The following is a 16,273-nucleotide window of genomic DNA, read 5'->3' on the forward strand; positions in this document are numbered from 1 at the left end:
TACTTAAACCTCCGGAGCCTCCGGCTCACTTATAGTCAGCAAGGATTAGGAGCAGTTTAAGATATTAAAAAGGCTTCGAACTCTCCGCCTGACTCATAGATAAATAGTACAGGAGCATGTGCATTAGTACGAACAACTCATGTTCGTGTCTCCTGGACCAATAACTTTGACACAGCTGGCTAACGGTAACGTAGACATGTCGGAGGATACCGTTAGGCCCAACTCCCGGGTCCTTTGGCCCAACTCCCAAACCCTACGTAGGAGGCCTATAAATACCCTCCCGAGGTCTTATGAGACCTCAATGCCTTCAAAACACACACACATATATACTTGGTGGCGTAAGATCTCCATGGTCTCATACTATTGAGGAACCGCCAACAAGCCATAAAACATTCATTATCACCCTAAGCCCATTTTCTTATACTAGATTAAACCCCTATTAATTTAAGTGTAACATTACGCTTAAACAGCTCCCTTTCGACTCCCTCCCCCCTAAGGATATTCAACCTTGTCGAAAATTTCTCTATGTTCAAAAACATGATTAGAGAAATTTTACGTTAATCCCCAAAACTCCAAATTTGGGCTTTGGAGTAAAAGTGGGTTTATAGGAAAAGTTATAGCCCAAGATATAGAATTAAGGTGGTCGGTTTATCAAAAGTCTAAGATAGTGTTATGAAAAATGGTAAATAGGTTATGTCGAGATTAAGTTCGACAAATGTATATTTCAACATTTGTTTAAATAAGCTATCCAAGGTTTTTATTAGGAAGGGGAGAAAAAAACCTTTGCTAATTGCTATGAACTTAAAATTATGACCTTTATGTTTAATTGCACTTTAAAAGCATGATATGTTGTCCCTACAGTTCTACTCGATATATAATATGTTTGTGTGTTTCTTAAATACTTCAAATGTTAAAAGCGCAAACGTACATCAAAATCTAATGTAAGAATAAATAAATTGTTATCAATAAAATGATTGAATGACCTTTGAAATGTTAGAACAAAACATATAATTCGTATTTTCTTTAACAAAACTAAATGCAAATAAGACACTAAAATCTAGAATAGCATCAATTCCACTCCTCTTATTTATACAATTACAAAGTTTATATAGCTAAAATATCTCTTACCATCTAACCCACTTGTATGATCTATCAAAGACACCCATAATGAAATAATTTGTTGTATTAACCATCAAATCCTAAAACAACGAATCTACCATTTTTTTCTTTTTTTTTTTCCCAACAGCAAGTTATTAGTTATTAGTTAGTAGTTAAAATTCAAGACATTCAATTGAGCATTATGTAGAGCTCGAACCACACATATTTGTGATGAAACCCAGAACTCTCGAACCCTAATATTTAAGGCCTTGTCAATGGCCCACCAACTCATTGGATAATCTACCATATTTTACATTAATAATATCTACATAAACAACCAATACTACTTGTTGCTTTGTTGCATTGTATGTGCATCGCCTGTAATTGTGTGTGTATATATATATGGTAAGGTTAACGTGAAATCTAAAACAAATATGAGAACTATGAGAACCTATCTTTCCCTTTTTGGTATGTTTTTTTCCCTTTTTTTATATATAAAAATTGATTTAAAAAGTTGTTTAAAAAATAAAATCAAAATTTATATGAGTTATGTTTTAAAAACGAATGGATACGATACGAACGTAGCTTTTAGCCGAACAAGCGTAAGTGCGTAACTTGTTCATAGGGGCTTTGCTCTTACCACTCAAATTTACTTATAAGTTGGAAGCCGAATACAATATTATATGTATACACACATAACGACTATCGAAGGGTATTTTTGTTCCTTCTTTAGATGATGTGTAACACCCAAATAATTTTAAGGTAATAAATTAACCATTTTTATAGTCTTGACATTAAAATAAGTTCCTAGTGTTTTATTTTTTGATATGGGTTTAATTTAGTTGGAACTTTAACAGATAGCGGGTAAAATACCCACAAAAGTAAAAAGGGGGCGTGGCATCACATTAGAATGCAAGCCACTTTCCCACCTCACTTCCATCACCTAACTTACTCCAATATCTTCTTCATTCTTCTTGATCTTTCAATCCAATCTCAATTCATACAAATTAGACTTCTAATCTCAAATCAAAGACTCATCAAGAACCATAACCTATTATCATTCAAGAATTAAAAGTTAGGGTGTGGGTTAATTAGTGGTGGTGGTGGTGGTGGCCGATTATTTCAAAGGAAAAGGGGGATGAGAAATTTGTGATTTCAAGTATTGATTTGGTCTTGTATTCCTTGAGGTAATGTTGGAAAACGTGTTTAAGCACGTTCCCGGATCGATTAACACGAGATCTATACAATCATAGATGTGCGGAATCCGTCTATGATCGTCTTTAGGGTTAATTAATGATTATCATGATAAACACATACGGAGATAATAAGAACAGGAGATAAACACGAAAATACTATCATTAATCATATGATTACAAGGTGAATCCGTATGAAAACATCTACAATGATTACGGATTACAATCATTGAGACGAATCGTGATAGTTTGGGCGGTATCTCGAGGTATAGATCCCTACCTCCAGAACCTAGTGAATGACTCTATGTTGCAACTAAATCATCAACCTAAATTCGTGACCTAAGACTTATATTTATAGGCTGAACAAACGGACTGGGCTGTCAAATTCGTACAAACGGGCTGGGTCTTACTAACATAATAGTTCTTACGAACTTAATCTTCGTAAGGCATATATGTACGAAGTTAATAGTTCTTATGAACTTAAACTTCGTAACCATAATTGTACAAATTTCTCAGCCTTTTAGAATTATTGCATCGGACAACAAATTGTGCACTTTATGTGCTCTAACAGGTAATCACTTCCAAACCTAATTTCCCTTCTTTACTAGGAATTAGGGTTTATGAAAGTAAGAAATTGAGGGTTTTGCTAGTGATGAGTCCAAGTATAAATTTCCCCCAAATTATTGCATATAATGAGTTAGTGATTGAGTTGCTTATGTTAAAAATTGATTTTAATGAGAATATTGGTAGTGAAGCTCCAACTATGAAAATAATGATTTTATTAGCAAGTGATATAATGTTGATGATGATGAAATTCTTGAGATGATATGAGAAATTTTGATAAATAAGCAACTCAATGACATAGTGGATTAGTTAGAGGTTAGGAATGCTAGTGAAAGGTTTAATTTGTTATGTGGGATAGCTAGAAAAGTGAATGTTGCCTTATGTGTGCATTATGATATGTGATAGGTTGAAGGCTTGATTTGTCCCATTGCGGTTATCTTTGTTTATTGTTGTTTCGCGAAGGAGGTGAGTGTACTTGCATATATTGTATATTCGTCGGGTCAATTACCATTCATGTTGAGTGAGTCCATGGTGGTAATTGATTTGGCGTTAAGTCCCATGTTTTTGGTTGAGTTTGATTACAGACCTAATTGGTGGCCATAAGCTCAGGTGGAGCATTTGTTATTGTTATTTGATTGTGATTGTAATCATTTGCTTATATGAATCCATGTAATGCCTAGCCCAGGGGAGTATTATGGCTATCACACGACGGTGTCATAGTCCATATGCAACAGTCCCTTGAGCATTGCCTTCCTTCGTTATATGATTATATGCAAGCATAATTCACTAAGCATCGCTTACCTTTCAGATGTTTACTCTTTGATTATAGGTAGTTCCGGAAGAAGGAACTAGGTTTGCTTGTCTTGAAGAATAGAGATTGAAGTTGCTAGTGATTGTAGATACTTGGAAGGTATTTTGGCTATTCTCGGAAGAATGACATATTTTGGTTAGAAACCTAGCTGTCCCTCTTGACTTTGGATCATGGTACATTTGGTTGTTAATTGTCATGTTTTGTACATTTTGTAAATGGTCATGTTTATGTCTTTTGGAGTTGACAGATGGTGTATGGTTGTAAATGTCAAATTGTAATCGACCCATATGGTTGTGCAGTTGATTGTGGATCTAACGAATTTGACAAATATGAATGTTTTCAGGTTAACTCTCTTGCTTTCAATTCTGGAATGTAACTTGCCTATTATTTGGTTTGAGGTTTGAAGGTTTTGGGTTTAATCTTAAAGTGGGCAAATTTTGATGTTGTTGAACTATGGGCCACTGCGCCGCAGTGGAAACCCACGGCCAGAACTTCTTTTCCTCCCACTGCGGCGCAGTGGGAGAGTGTCAAACCCACTGCGGCGCAGTGGGAGAGTGTCAAACCCACTGCGGCGCAGTGGGGTTCTTCTAGTCTTGGGTCCGAGGTTTTCCAATGCAGCGCAGTGGGAGTTCTCAACCCCACTTTGGCGCAGTGGGAGTATTTATATACAAAAAAAACGTGTTTTGAGGTTATCGAGTCTTGTTGTTTCATGATGCAGTTGGCTTGAGTCAACTCGACCAAACATGCTAACGGATGATGCAACAATTTGGATCATACCGGACTAAACGTGGTCCAGTTCTTCCAAGACAGATGCTTGATGGACCAGAGATAAATTGAGTATGATGGAACAACACATTACAACGAGAGGACCGAATGAGAGACCTCCTTCGGGTGGCGAATCCCTATTGGTAACTCACAAACCTTGTATGTAGAAGGAATGGTACGCCATGGTTCATTTAGACTGCACCTCTGATGAGAGATGTAATCATAGTTTATCGGGAGAGAGAGTAGTAAGTGTGGTGATTGTAATGTTGGAATGATAATCTGAGGGCACCTATTTATAGTGTCCACTTTGGGTAATAGGATGCTTCACTTTGGGAGTGCTTCATCGCCCGGGTATTAGACTTTCCATAATCTTATGCATCCTTGTATTTATTGGACAACAGTGAGTCCCTTCTTAGTTGTTTCTTGAGGATTGGTTCGACTTGTTGGTTCATCCTGATCAATGGTCCATCATACTTGTTGGTCCATCATAGATGCTCGTCAATCTAACTTGTCGATCCATCATACTTGCTGGTGAATCGTACTTGCTACATCATACTTACTTTTGCATCATACTTTTTTGTTCATCATGTTGACTGGTCCATCTTAAATGTCTGTCCATGCCACATGCTGATTCATCTTGTTGATTCATCTTGTTTGTTGGTCCATCTTACCGGTCCATCATGAATACCGAGATGAGCCTATTTATGTTAGTGGACTAGTTTGGTTTATACACCGACAACGACAGTAATATATTATTGATACCTTCTCTTAAAATCATTTGTTTATGTTCTTTTTGCTTTTCATAGTGACGAAAGATTCCGTCGCTTTCTACTCATTCTTTTCCGTTTCACCAAGTCATGACAATAGTAGAGAACTAGAGATGGAAAGACGATGCTTTCTTTCCTTTTAATTTTTCTATATTTTATTGATTATAATGAATTATCACTTTATCAGCAATCAATATTCAATACTAAGAATATCCATGTCAACTAGCTATAGGTTCGTGAATATATGAGAAACTCTTTTTGGTTAAAAGTTATTGACAATCCATGTAATACCAATGTAGAGTTTTGTTAATAACCGGCTGAGTATAAATTATGTGAATACATTAAAAGTTGAATACTCCGTATTATTTTAGGGGTGTTTTGATGTGTAAAGTAGTATTTTTTACGTATGTAATAAGCTATTAATGACAATTTTTATGACTATATTTTTTTTCTTTTTAAAGCAACTTTTATATTCACACTTACCTTGACAAATTACTGGCGGTACATTATGCAAGATTTACAATATATTGAATTTACACCAGTTTTCCTAAATAATATTATGATGTTTCCCTCTATACGTATACCACAAAAATCTTAACTTTATGACTGTCATTATCATTTTCCTTTTAACTTAACAACATAATTTTATAAAATAAAGTATATAAACCGTAAAAGCTAAAGTGTGAATACAATTTGGAAGCTATTTTCTGTTAATGCGTAAGATAATAAGAAATGAATACCTGTAGTTCTCTGTCATAATTAACCATATTAAAGAGTTTATTTGTTGCTTACTTACATATAGGTGTTGGTATTATGTCGATCAAAAATTTGAAATTAGACAAATTGTCAAATGAGTGAAAATCTACCAATATACTTAAATAGTATTGAGACTTTAATTTATCGACACTTGGCTTATTAACTAAACGACATGTGTCTTTTTTAAAATTATTAATTTTAAGTTATTTTATTACTAACAAATACTAATATATTTAACTATTAGTATAATTTAAGATGTGAATCGTCTTATCCATTCAATCAAAATTACCAAAAATACGAATTAGTGTAGACCGAGGAGATCGAACGGTGTTTTGCCAAACGTATTGAGAATCAAATATTTCAGTCTTTCAATATATATCCCTCCCTAACATTGGTGTTTTCATTAAACCGTAGTTAAGTTTTTAGTCGACATATCGCATAACCAAGTTGCCATATATATATATATATATATATATATATACATATATGAAAAAATGAGTATGGGGTTGTTTCCCATCTATGCTTAGATGGGGAGAACTCCTCACACACAAATATTTTAATAATATTTGTATTTTAAATAAATGATGGTGTTCCCATGATATTTATGAATTAAAAAACCAAATTGTGGGAGGTTGGGGAAAACCCCATACTCACTTCTCCCATATATATATATATATATATATATATATATATATTATGGTGAGATATTTTGAGACCACTTCTTATTTTAGGATCAACTAGGACCATTGATTTTTATACACCATCATCATCTACTACGGTATACAAGACTTTTTTTTGTAAAAACACTAAGACTTTCCGGCGACGGGCCCACCAGAAAATCATGTGTAAGGGCCGGAAAGTCTTAGTGTTTTTACAAAAAAAGTCTTGTATACCGTAGTAGATGATGATGGTGGTGTGTAAGTTATAAAAATCAATGGTCCTATTTTGAACTTTTTTAGTTGGTCTCAAATTATCTTTTAATATTAATATTGTCTATCGGTTGCTCAATTTAACACAAAAGCGTGAGTTTGTTTTTTTTATATATGTTTTTATTTTTGTCTTATATTTTTAGCTAAGATTGTTGTTTTTTTAGGTGTTTTTTTCTTCTACAATTTATTTTACAAAGTTAATATGATATCCGTGTTTAATTGTCTTTTATTTTCTAAGATGATTTATATGATACTTTCCATTTCTTTTTATATTTCACATATAATAGTATAGTTTTAGTGCGTTTTCATTCTTTTTTTCCCCTGTTTTGTCAACTTTTTTTAATTAATCATATATAGTTGAATATGATTAACATTCGTCGTTTTCCCTTCAATTATTCATTTGATCATGTAAATGATTATTATATCATACGTTTGTGCACGATTATACTTTTATAGACACACATTTTAATAAGAAACAAATGAATGGATTTCCCGCTTGTATAAGGTTTTTAAACACAACGTTATATCTCCGGGGTAACACCCGGGTAAAATAACTATTAACTATATATAAAAACATGTAAGATTTTTTGTAGTTATATATATATATATATATGAGAGATCAAATGAAAAGATTGCTTAAGAAAAGAAGGGAGAGAAAGTTGATTTTTTTTTCTTCTTTATGTTGCATTTAAAAAAAAAAAAATTTTAGTGAAAACCCATTCAAAAAAAAAAAAAAAATCCCTACACATGTTTAGATTTTTATACCTTACACATGTTTACACATGTATGGATATCTATACATATGTAAGTTGTATATATATTTTAACTTTTTAATTTAATTTTTTTTATGGAATGGGTTTGTGTTTAAAAAAAATATAAAAAAGTAAAAAAATATCAAAAAAAAAAAGTTAAAAAAAAAAATAAAAAATGAACATTATCTTCTTTATCTCATTAAACACCTTCTATTTAGATTCAAATGTGAATGATGTATATGACAAAATAATCTACATGTGAATTATATACTCACTGTCTTTATTGTGTTTTTTTAATAAAAAAATAGTTATCATGTGATCTTTAATTATATTTCACATATGAGTTAACATAATATATATGTATTACAGAAAAGCTTTTTGAATGAATTTATATGTCTACTTGATTAAATCCATGCATTGCATGGTCAATAATTTTTGTCGTAAAATATGTTAAAAATAAATAATGTATCTTTTAAATTAAAAATAAGACTACAATATTGTAATAACAATATATTCAAATGTAAACTTATTAAAGGTCGTTCGATCATAAATGATTATGTTTTAATACTAACCAATGGACTTATTATTATTTTTTAAATGTCTAAATCATACAACCATGTAATAACAAATAAAATGAAGGAATAAAGTATATAATTATACTAAGTAAATAAACCTTCAACATTAAGTTTCGTTTTAATGCATTAAAAATAAACTGGTTAATTTTCAAAAAAAAAAAACAATTTATTGAATTTGAATAAAAGATTGGATTTTTATTTAATAGCCAAAAGTTAAAATAAGAACTTCTAAAATTCAAAGAACGAAAAAAAAAATTCATTATATTATATTCAATTTGATACTAAAATAATTAGATATAATCAATATGTAATTATTACTTTAGATAAATACTTAAATAGTTATGCAACTAAAATTAAATTTTAAAATTTTTATTCATTATATAACCTTTAAATAATATATTTCACTAAATATATCACAAAAGAAATAAAAAGTGAAAAAAAATGACAATTAAACAAAAAAAGTTACTTGACACTCAAAAACTTACATTAATATTAAATTATCCACATTAAATATAAAAAGATTAAATAAATGAAGTAATAGATACACATTACATATAAAAAGATTATAATTGAAAGATTACAAATATATAAGTACAAAATTTACTTTAATAAATAACAATCTACATGACATGAAAAAACCAAATGTTTAAAAAATTTACAACTAAGTAAAAATCTTATATATCATCTAAATAAATATGTCACATAGGATTTTTTATATTTTCTCTTAGTTACACAGAAAGAAACTGAAAAATAAAAATCAAACCTTTAATTTCTTTTAAAAAATGATGATAGCCCTGTGATGATTATGTAAAATTAAGCATTATTTTTAACAACAAAAAAATGTGTTTAAATGGAATCAAGGAGTTCTAAAAAGTCTTCAGTAGAAAAATCATATCTTTCACTTGGTTCAATATTTTTGAGTAATTCCAGTTGTGGTTATTCTTAACTCGTTTCTCTACAACTATTCTAATTCTAAAATAAAAAACTGATAAATGTCGTTAATTAAAAGTAAAATATTTAAAAGTTGAATTACATTAAAGATAAAGATTATATCCAAAAATATTGGGGAAAAAATAACAACCGTATATATGAATAATTTTATTTGATTAAATTATTAAAAATCTTGTAATTAAGGAGAATGTGACAAATAAGAAAAAGTAAGATGTGGCCATCAAAGACTAATGTCAAATAAGCGTAAAATTATTCTCTCTTAGTTATATAAAAAAATGTTGCTATGCATAATAATTTTCATAGAACAATACTAATTGAATGTGAGAATGCGAATACCTATGAAATTCAACGTTTAAATATCCAAGTAAACATGTTGTTCTTCAATCTTCAAAATCATTACAAAGATTTTCACTAAAATTAACTATAACTATAGTACATACCAAAAGCTAAGGAGTTTACTCAGTTTTTAGGTCTGTCATGATGTGGGTGATATAAGTCGTGACAACAACAAAACGTTTAAATTCAAAGCGTGAGCCATGGGCAGTTGACCCACCCACCATCTCCATAATTTAGAAGAAAAATTAGAACATGATTTGACTGGACGTTACCCTTTGATAGTTTGATCTGCTTAATTACAACAAATTAATGTAGCTACTCCCTGTATCTATCATGATATAACGAAAACCCTTCATATACGAGTAGTGTTTTACCACTATAATATATATATACGAGCATGGTACCTGCGCAATGTGGCGGCGGTGATGGAAAAGACGGTCTAGTGGTGTCGGTGATGGTACTATTGGTGGTGGTGGTAGTATCAAGTGGTGTAGGTGGAAATTTTTAGAAGATAAGGGCTTAAAGTGTTAAGTATTAAAATAAGGGTTTATGGTGTAAATTAATTTATTAAGGGCAAAGTTGCTAATTTATAAAACTCTTTCCATAGTGGGTTTTTATTAAGGGGCAATTTAGTAATTTCGTATGTGACATATGAGTAACTATTTCTATTTTGAGGGGGGTGCATAATCTTTATAAAGGAGTACGAGCATGGTACCCACGCAATGCGGCGACGGTAACGACGACGACGGTATAGTGGGGTTGGTGACGCGTGGTGATGACATCGACAATTGGTGTCGAGTGGTGTAAGTTGATGTTAAGATGATAGAACTATTTTATAAGATAAGGGCTTAGAATGTAAATTAGCAAGATAAGGGTTTAGGATGTAAATTAATTCATTAAGGGCAAATTTGGTAATTTATAAAAACCCTTCCATGGTGGGGTGTTTATTAAGGACATTTTGGTAATTTCGCATGTGACATTTTGGTAACACTTTCCATTTTGAGGGGGTGTATAATCTTTAACAAGGAGTATAGATATAGGAGAGAGATCAAATAAGAAGGTGTCTTAAGGAGAGAAGGGAGAGAAGGTCTTATGAACCAATCAGAACGTGACATGTGGATTAAAAAAAACACGGTGGCATTTTTGTAAATAAATCAAACTTTTGTCAGCCTGGGTCTGGGTCATCTTCGGTTATGATCAGCTTGGTCAGCCTGGGTTATGGGTCAGCTTGGTCAGCCTGGAATTTGGGTCAGCTTGGGATCTACATTTGTGTAGATTATGTGTAGTTTTGTGTCAAGCTGACCCAACCCAAGCTAACCAAGCTGACCCAATCCAACCCCAAGCTGACCCAAAACCCATAATTTATATTTGTGTAGATTGTGTCAAACCGACCCAACCCAAGCAAACCAAGCTGACCCAACCTGAACCGGACCCCAAGCTGACCTGACCCAACCCAACCCTAAGCTGACCCAATGTATCTCCAAGCTGACCAAAACCCATAATCTACATTTGTGTAGATTGTGTCAAGCTGACCCAACCTAACCTGACCCAACCTGAACCAGACCCCAAGCTGACCCAAGCTGACCCCAAGCTAACCCAAAACCCATAATCTACATTTGTGTAGATTGTGTCAAGCTGACCCAACCCAAGCTAACCAAGCTGACCCAGACCCCAAGCTGACCCAACCCAAAGCTGACCCCAAGTTGACCCAACCCCAATCTAACCGAATATGACCCAAGCTGACCCAACCCCAATCTAACTCAACCTGACCCCAAGCTGACCAAACTGATAATGTTGACCAACAAAGCTGATTAGAACCCAAGCTGACCCAGACCAAGCTGACCAACCAAGCTAACCCAGAACCCAAGCTGACCAAACCAAGTTGAAGCTGGCCCAGAACTTAGGCTGACCAAGCTTCAAAAAAGTTTGATTTATTTACCAAAATGCCACCGCGCATTTTTTTTCATTTTGACACGTGTCGCGTTCTAATTGGCCTATAGGACCTTCTCTCCTTAAGACACCTTCTTTCAGGATCTCTACCCTCTATATATATATATATATATATATATATATAGGATAATACTCCGGTGAGAACACTTTTAAAATAAGAATGGTGAGAATACTTTAAAAAAAATATCATTTTGATGCATTAAAAGTCCATAAAACTAACATAGTGCATAACTAATTATCATTATTTAAGTGTTTAACAACACATTGATCCTTTAAAATCGAAAAAATCACGTTTTTTGTTTTGTGCATCCATCTTGGATGCATATTATTAAAATGATGCATCCAACAAAAAACGTGATTTTTTTCGATTTTGACGGATCCATGTGTTGTTAAACACTTAAATAATGATAATTAGTTATGCACTATGTCAGTTTTATGGACTTTTAATGCATCAAAATGTAGTTTTTAAGTGTTCTCATTTGTTCTCATATTAAGTTGGTTCTCATCTGATTGTCACCATATATATATGGGGTGTTTAATATGTTGTTAACAACAGGATTTACCTGCTGTCTCTCCTCACAGACAGGGAGGACTGAGTTTTTTTATGCTTTTAACAGCATTTAAGATTTTCCATATATATATATATATGTTAGATATATATTTGTTAGATTAATATATATCTTATTATATTATTATGGTACCAAATAATGATAGGTTGAATAAGATGTTTAAATTATAGAATTAACTTAAAGATAGTATAAAAAAAACATGATCCTTTTTATTTTTGACATTTTGTGAAAATTATGATAGTTATTCTTAATTTTTGAAGTATTTCATTTTATATCACCTACTCCATCAATCGATATATCATTATTACCGAAATGGTTTTTTTGTGTCCATATTTATATAAGTGATATTCATGCTACAAAACTTCATGTATTTACCACACAATACAATTATTAAAGTACACCGTATAAGTCAGTAAAACATGTTTGCTGTAAATAAATCAAAAGTTATGATACCAATCTCACTCTCTATTTATAACGTAAATATAAGGTTGAATGAATGGATAAAGTTGTTACTTAGGCCTTTCTTAATAGGAAGTCTCTTCCTGACCTTTTCTTGTTATAACAGTTTTTTTTTCTCTATAAGAACACGTACTATTAATATATACATAAAGGTCCCACTTTGCCCTCTCTCTTCCTCCCAACGATGCGCTGCAGCCAATAGCTTCGTCCACAATGAGATGAGGAAGAGCCCACGATGAGCTCTATTGAGAAGGGCCTTAAATAATAATTATTGACCTAGAAGGATGTAAAATAGTCATGAGGTGAAAGAAATATTGAATAGGTTAGTAATGTGGATAAATGATAAGTTGTATAGGTTAATTGAATGACGTGCAAATAGTACATTTGCACTTCTAACATTTTGTTAGTGTGGTGGTTGTTTAGATAAAAAAAGAAAAAAATTGTTATCCTATCATTAGATGATAGATAGAATTTAACATTAAGGAGAAACTTAATATTGTTAAATATTTTTATATATTATTTAAACTTTATTCATGAAATGATACAAAAACAACAACGATATCCAATTTATGCAAGCGGGGTATGGGGTCATTCATGAAATGGTGTTTAACTTAATTTTCATCATCTGAAATGGTCTATTTTATAGACATCTCAATGTGTATTTTGTTTACAAAACTTTTTAACATTTATAAATGAATAGGTTTATAAGTTTGTAGCGTACATATCATGATTATTAAATATTAATTTCAGAGAAGTTAGCAATATTCGATAATCGATATATTTTTGTGGCTCAACAATTACAAAGATGGCTTCTGTTTTAGTAAGATTTTTGGCTATATATAGATATTAGTTATCTATTAATAAGTCAAAGCAATGAATAACTGTCTTTAAATCATTTTAACAGTACTATAAGTTTCATTTTACTTCATTTTTTATCTTCTCAATTTCTCATCGCCATCACGTTTTCCTTTCTCATTTTAATCATTGACTTTCAAATTTAATACGGAGTAACTTATCATACTCACAATATCCAATCAAAATAAAACAGAACAATATAAAACAAAGAGATAGACCCCACTACCATAGGTGATTGTGTTTATCTTTCTCTTATCAATAACCATTTTCTTTCACATTCTCTTTTCAGCTATTGACTCCACTCACCTTTAATAGTGGTCTTAGATTCATTTGTTGGGGTTTCCTTAAATGACATATCGCATACGAACTTCAACTTTCAAGACCCATATGATATTTCTTTTGTTAAGATGTACGATAAAATAGTTTGGCAATGTTTGTTCAAAATTGAATTAGATGATTGTCCCAAATACCAAATCTGGTTACAATCAGGTGTGTTCATTAATTAATATGGATCACTAGCTTACAATACGACTATACTTAATCGAGAGCAAGGGAGCTACGCTAATAACCATGCATGAATGATAAGTTAGAGCCTTCGGCACACTTACTCTTTTACCAACGACCCTTACGTTTCAGCCCTTTTGTTCAAAACTACCAAAAGGGGTGTTTCAAATGATCGACTATCTAACATTATTTCTTCATTTAATTGGCACTAATCATAAGAAAGCTATTGAATATTTGAATATATTAACAAATACTATCAAATCATTGTTTCTCTATTTCATTTTATCGACGGTGGCCATGGTTATTGCTTAGAGTAATGCTTTTCAAGTGAGAGTTCTCATGCTTGTCTCGACATGCCTACAAGAGAATTATGCAGTGTTTTTTTTTTTTTTTTTTTTTATACAATTCGATTCTTTGCATAGTAACAAACAGTGGCGAAGCTAGAAAATTCTTAGCGGGGGGTCGGGATCTAAATTTTCATTTCCCTAACAATATTTTTTTTTAGAATGGGGGGTCGAAACCGAGTATATCAAAATTTTTCTACACAAAAACAATATACCCTTATATCGTAAAAAAAATATCGGGGGGTCAGACGCCCCTCCCCGCCCCTATGTAGCTGCGCCAGTGGTAACAAATGAGATGCATAGAAATGATGCAACTAATTAGTTGATCATAGATTAACGGGTATTATCATCATATAATTATGTGACTACTTGAGCCCACAAGATGGAGACTGTAATGTCACAATTTCAAACCTTGTCAAAGCCAGATCGAGAAAATATATCTTGTGCTCCATGTGTGATAATGATGCCTTACTGGACATGAATTTTATACGGTGTGCACTTTATGTACCAAAATGTTACATGGGACTAATGAATTCTCACCCATTTACCCTTTTTGAAAGGGAACTGATATTTGTACCACAACATTTAATATATTTTACCACAACTGCGCATTATATATTTGTACAGTTTGCAATAAAATTTGTACGTTGTGATAGATTTATCATTTTGTGTGGCACATTTATCCTTTCCTTTTTGAAAGGATGCCAATTGATTTCCAATTTATAGTTATACACTTAATCAACCAGACCAGAACACACATGTTCTCTACAACAAGTTAACATTATCACTTTTAGTTAAACAACAATAATTTTAGCATAACTTAACAATATGGAAAAACCTAAAATGCCTTTTCTTTCTATAGAAAATAGAAGATTAAGAAGTTATAATAAAAATTATCAATATAATAATGAGCGGGAGCCTAATAATAGCGGCAAGCCAGGTGGAATAAACAAAGGTTTTGGGCTCTAAATTTGTTACACGTAACAGCGGCCCATAGTATTAGCTCACATTTCTGTATTTGGCTTATGTCTCCTATCAGGGTAGATCAGGCCATCAGGGTAATCAGGCTCTTATTCGGTATTTGAGGAAAAGAAATATAAGCTGGTTGTCGGCATGTCACATATTCACATATGGAAATCTATATTGATTTAGTTTAGAGCATTGCTTTAAGTGTGATGGCCAGGCCGGCTCAAAAGGGTAGAGCCAGCTTAATAGTTGTATGGGTTTAAGCATGGGCGTAAGGCCCACCAATAACAAAGCCCTCAAAATTTCAATAGTTTAGCCTATAACTACACGATTACAACTAGATTTTTCCTAAAGTTTAATAATTTTTATAGTTAGAGCTTGAAAATATTTCCTTTGTCTATGAACAACAATCAACAATTTTCTTGAAAATCAAAGTTCTATTACTCTCCTAGAGATATTCGAATATAGATATGTTGATTATGACATTCAAGTTTATATAAAAGGCCCTCAAAATTGATTTCGCTTAAGGCCTTTAAAAACCTTAAGTTGACACTGTCAAAGGGTTTTAGGCCTTGGACAAGTTTGAAGATAAATCGACTTGAGGACTAAAAATTAAAATAAACTTATACTTAACGTCTTAATCACTTTGTCAAGTTGTTAATATTTAATTATTAAAGGGATAGATTTTAGGGATGAGAAAAAACCGAAAAACCGAAACCAAACCGGTATCGGTATCAAAAATGGGTACTGAAAGAGGTTCGGTATCGGTTATTGATTTGGGACAAGTTTGGTTTCGATACTATTCGGTTCGGTACGGAGAAACCGAATATGAATATCGTTTTGCTTTGAAGTATCTAGTACTAGTATTAGACTCTATTGGTTTTCTTACCAGTACTAGTTTTATACATTTATATACTACCATCTCTTTGAAAACATACTGCTTCATGACATATAATACAAGCCGCTTATTTGATCACGCCCTCAGTGGATTATCTGTTAAGTGTTCTGCTCTTATTATTGCGTTATTTTTTATAAATATAACATTCATATGCTGTCATAAACAAATGAAGTTAATTACCTAGCTTCTGAAACTTCAAAATATTGATTTGTATATATGAAACAAAACCAA

Source organism: Erigeron canadensis, chromosome 8, assembly GCF_010389155.1.
Source record: "Erigeron canadensis isolate Cc75 chromosome 8, C_canadensis_v1, whole genome shotgun sequence".
NCBI classification, from domain to species: domain Eukaryota; kingdom Viridiplantae; phylum Streptophyta; class Magnoliopsida; order Asterales; family Asteraceae; genus Erigeron; species Erigeron canadensis.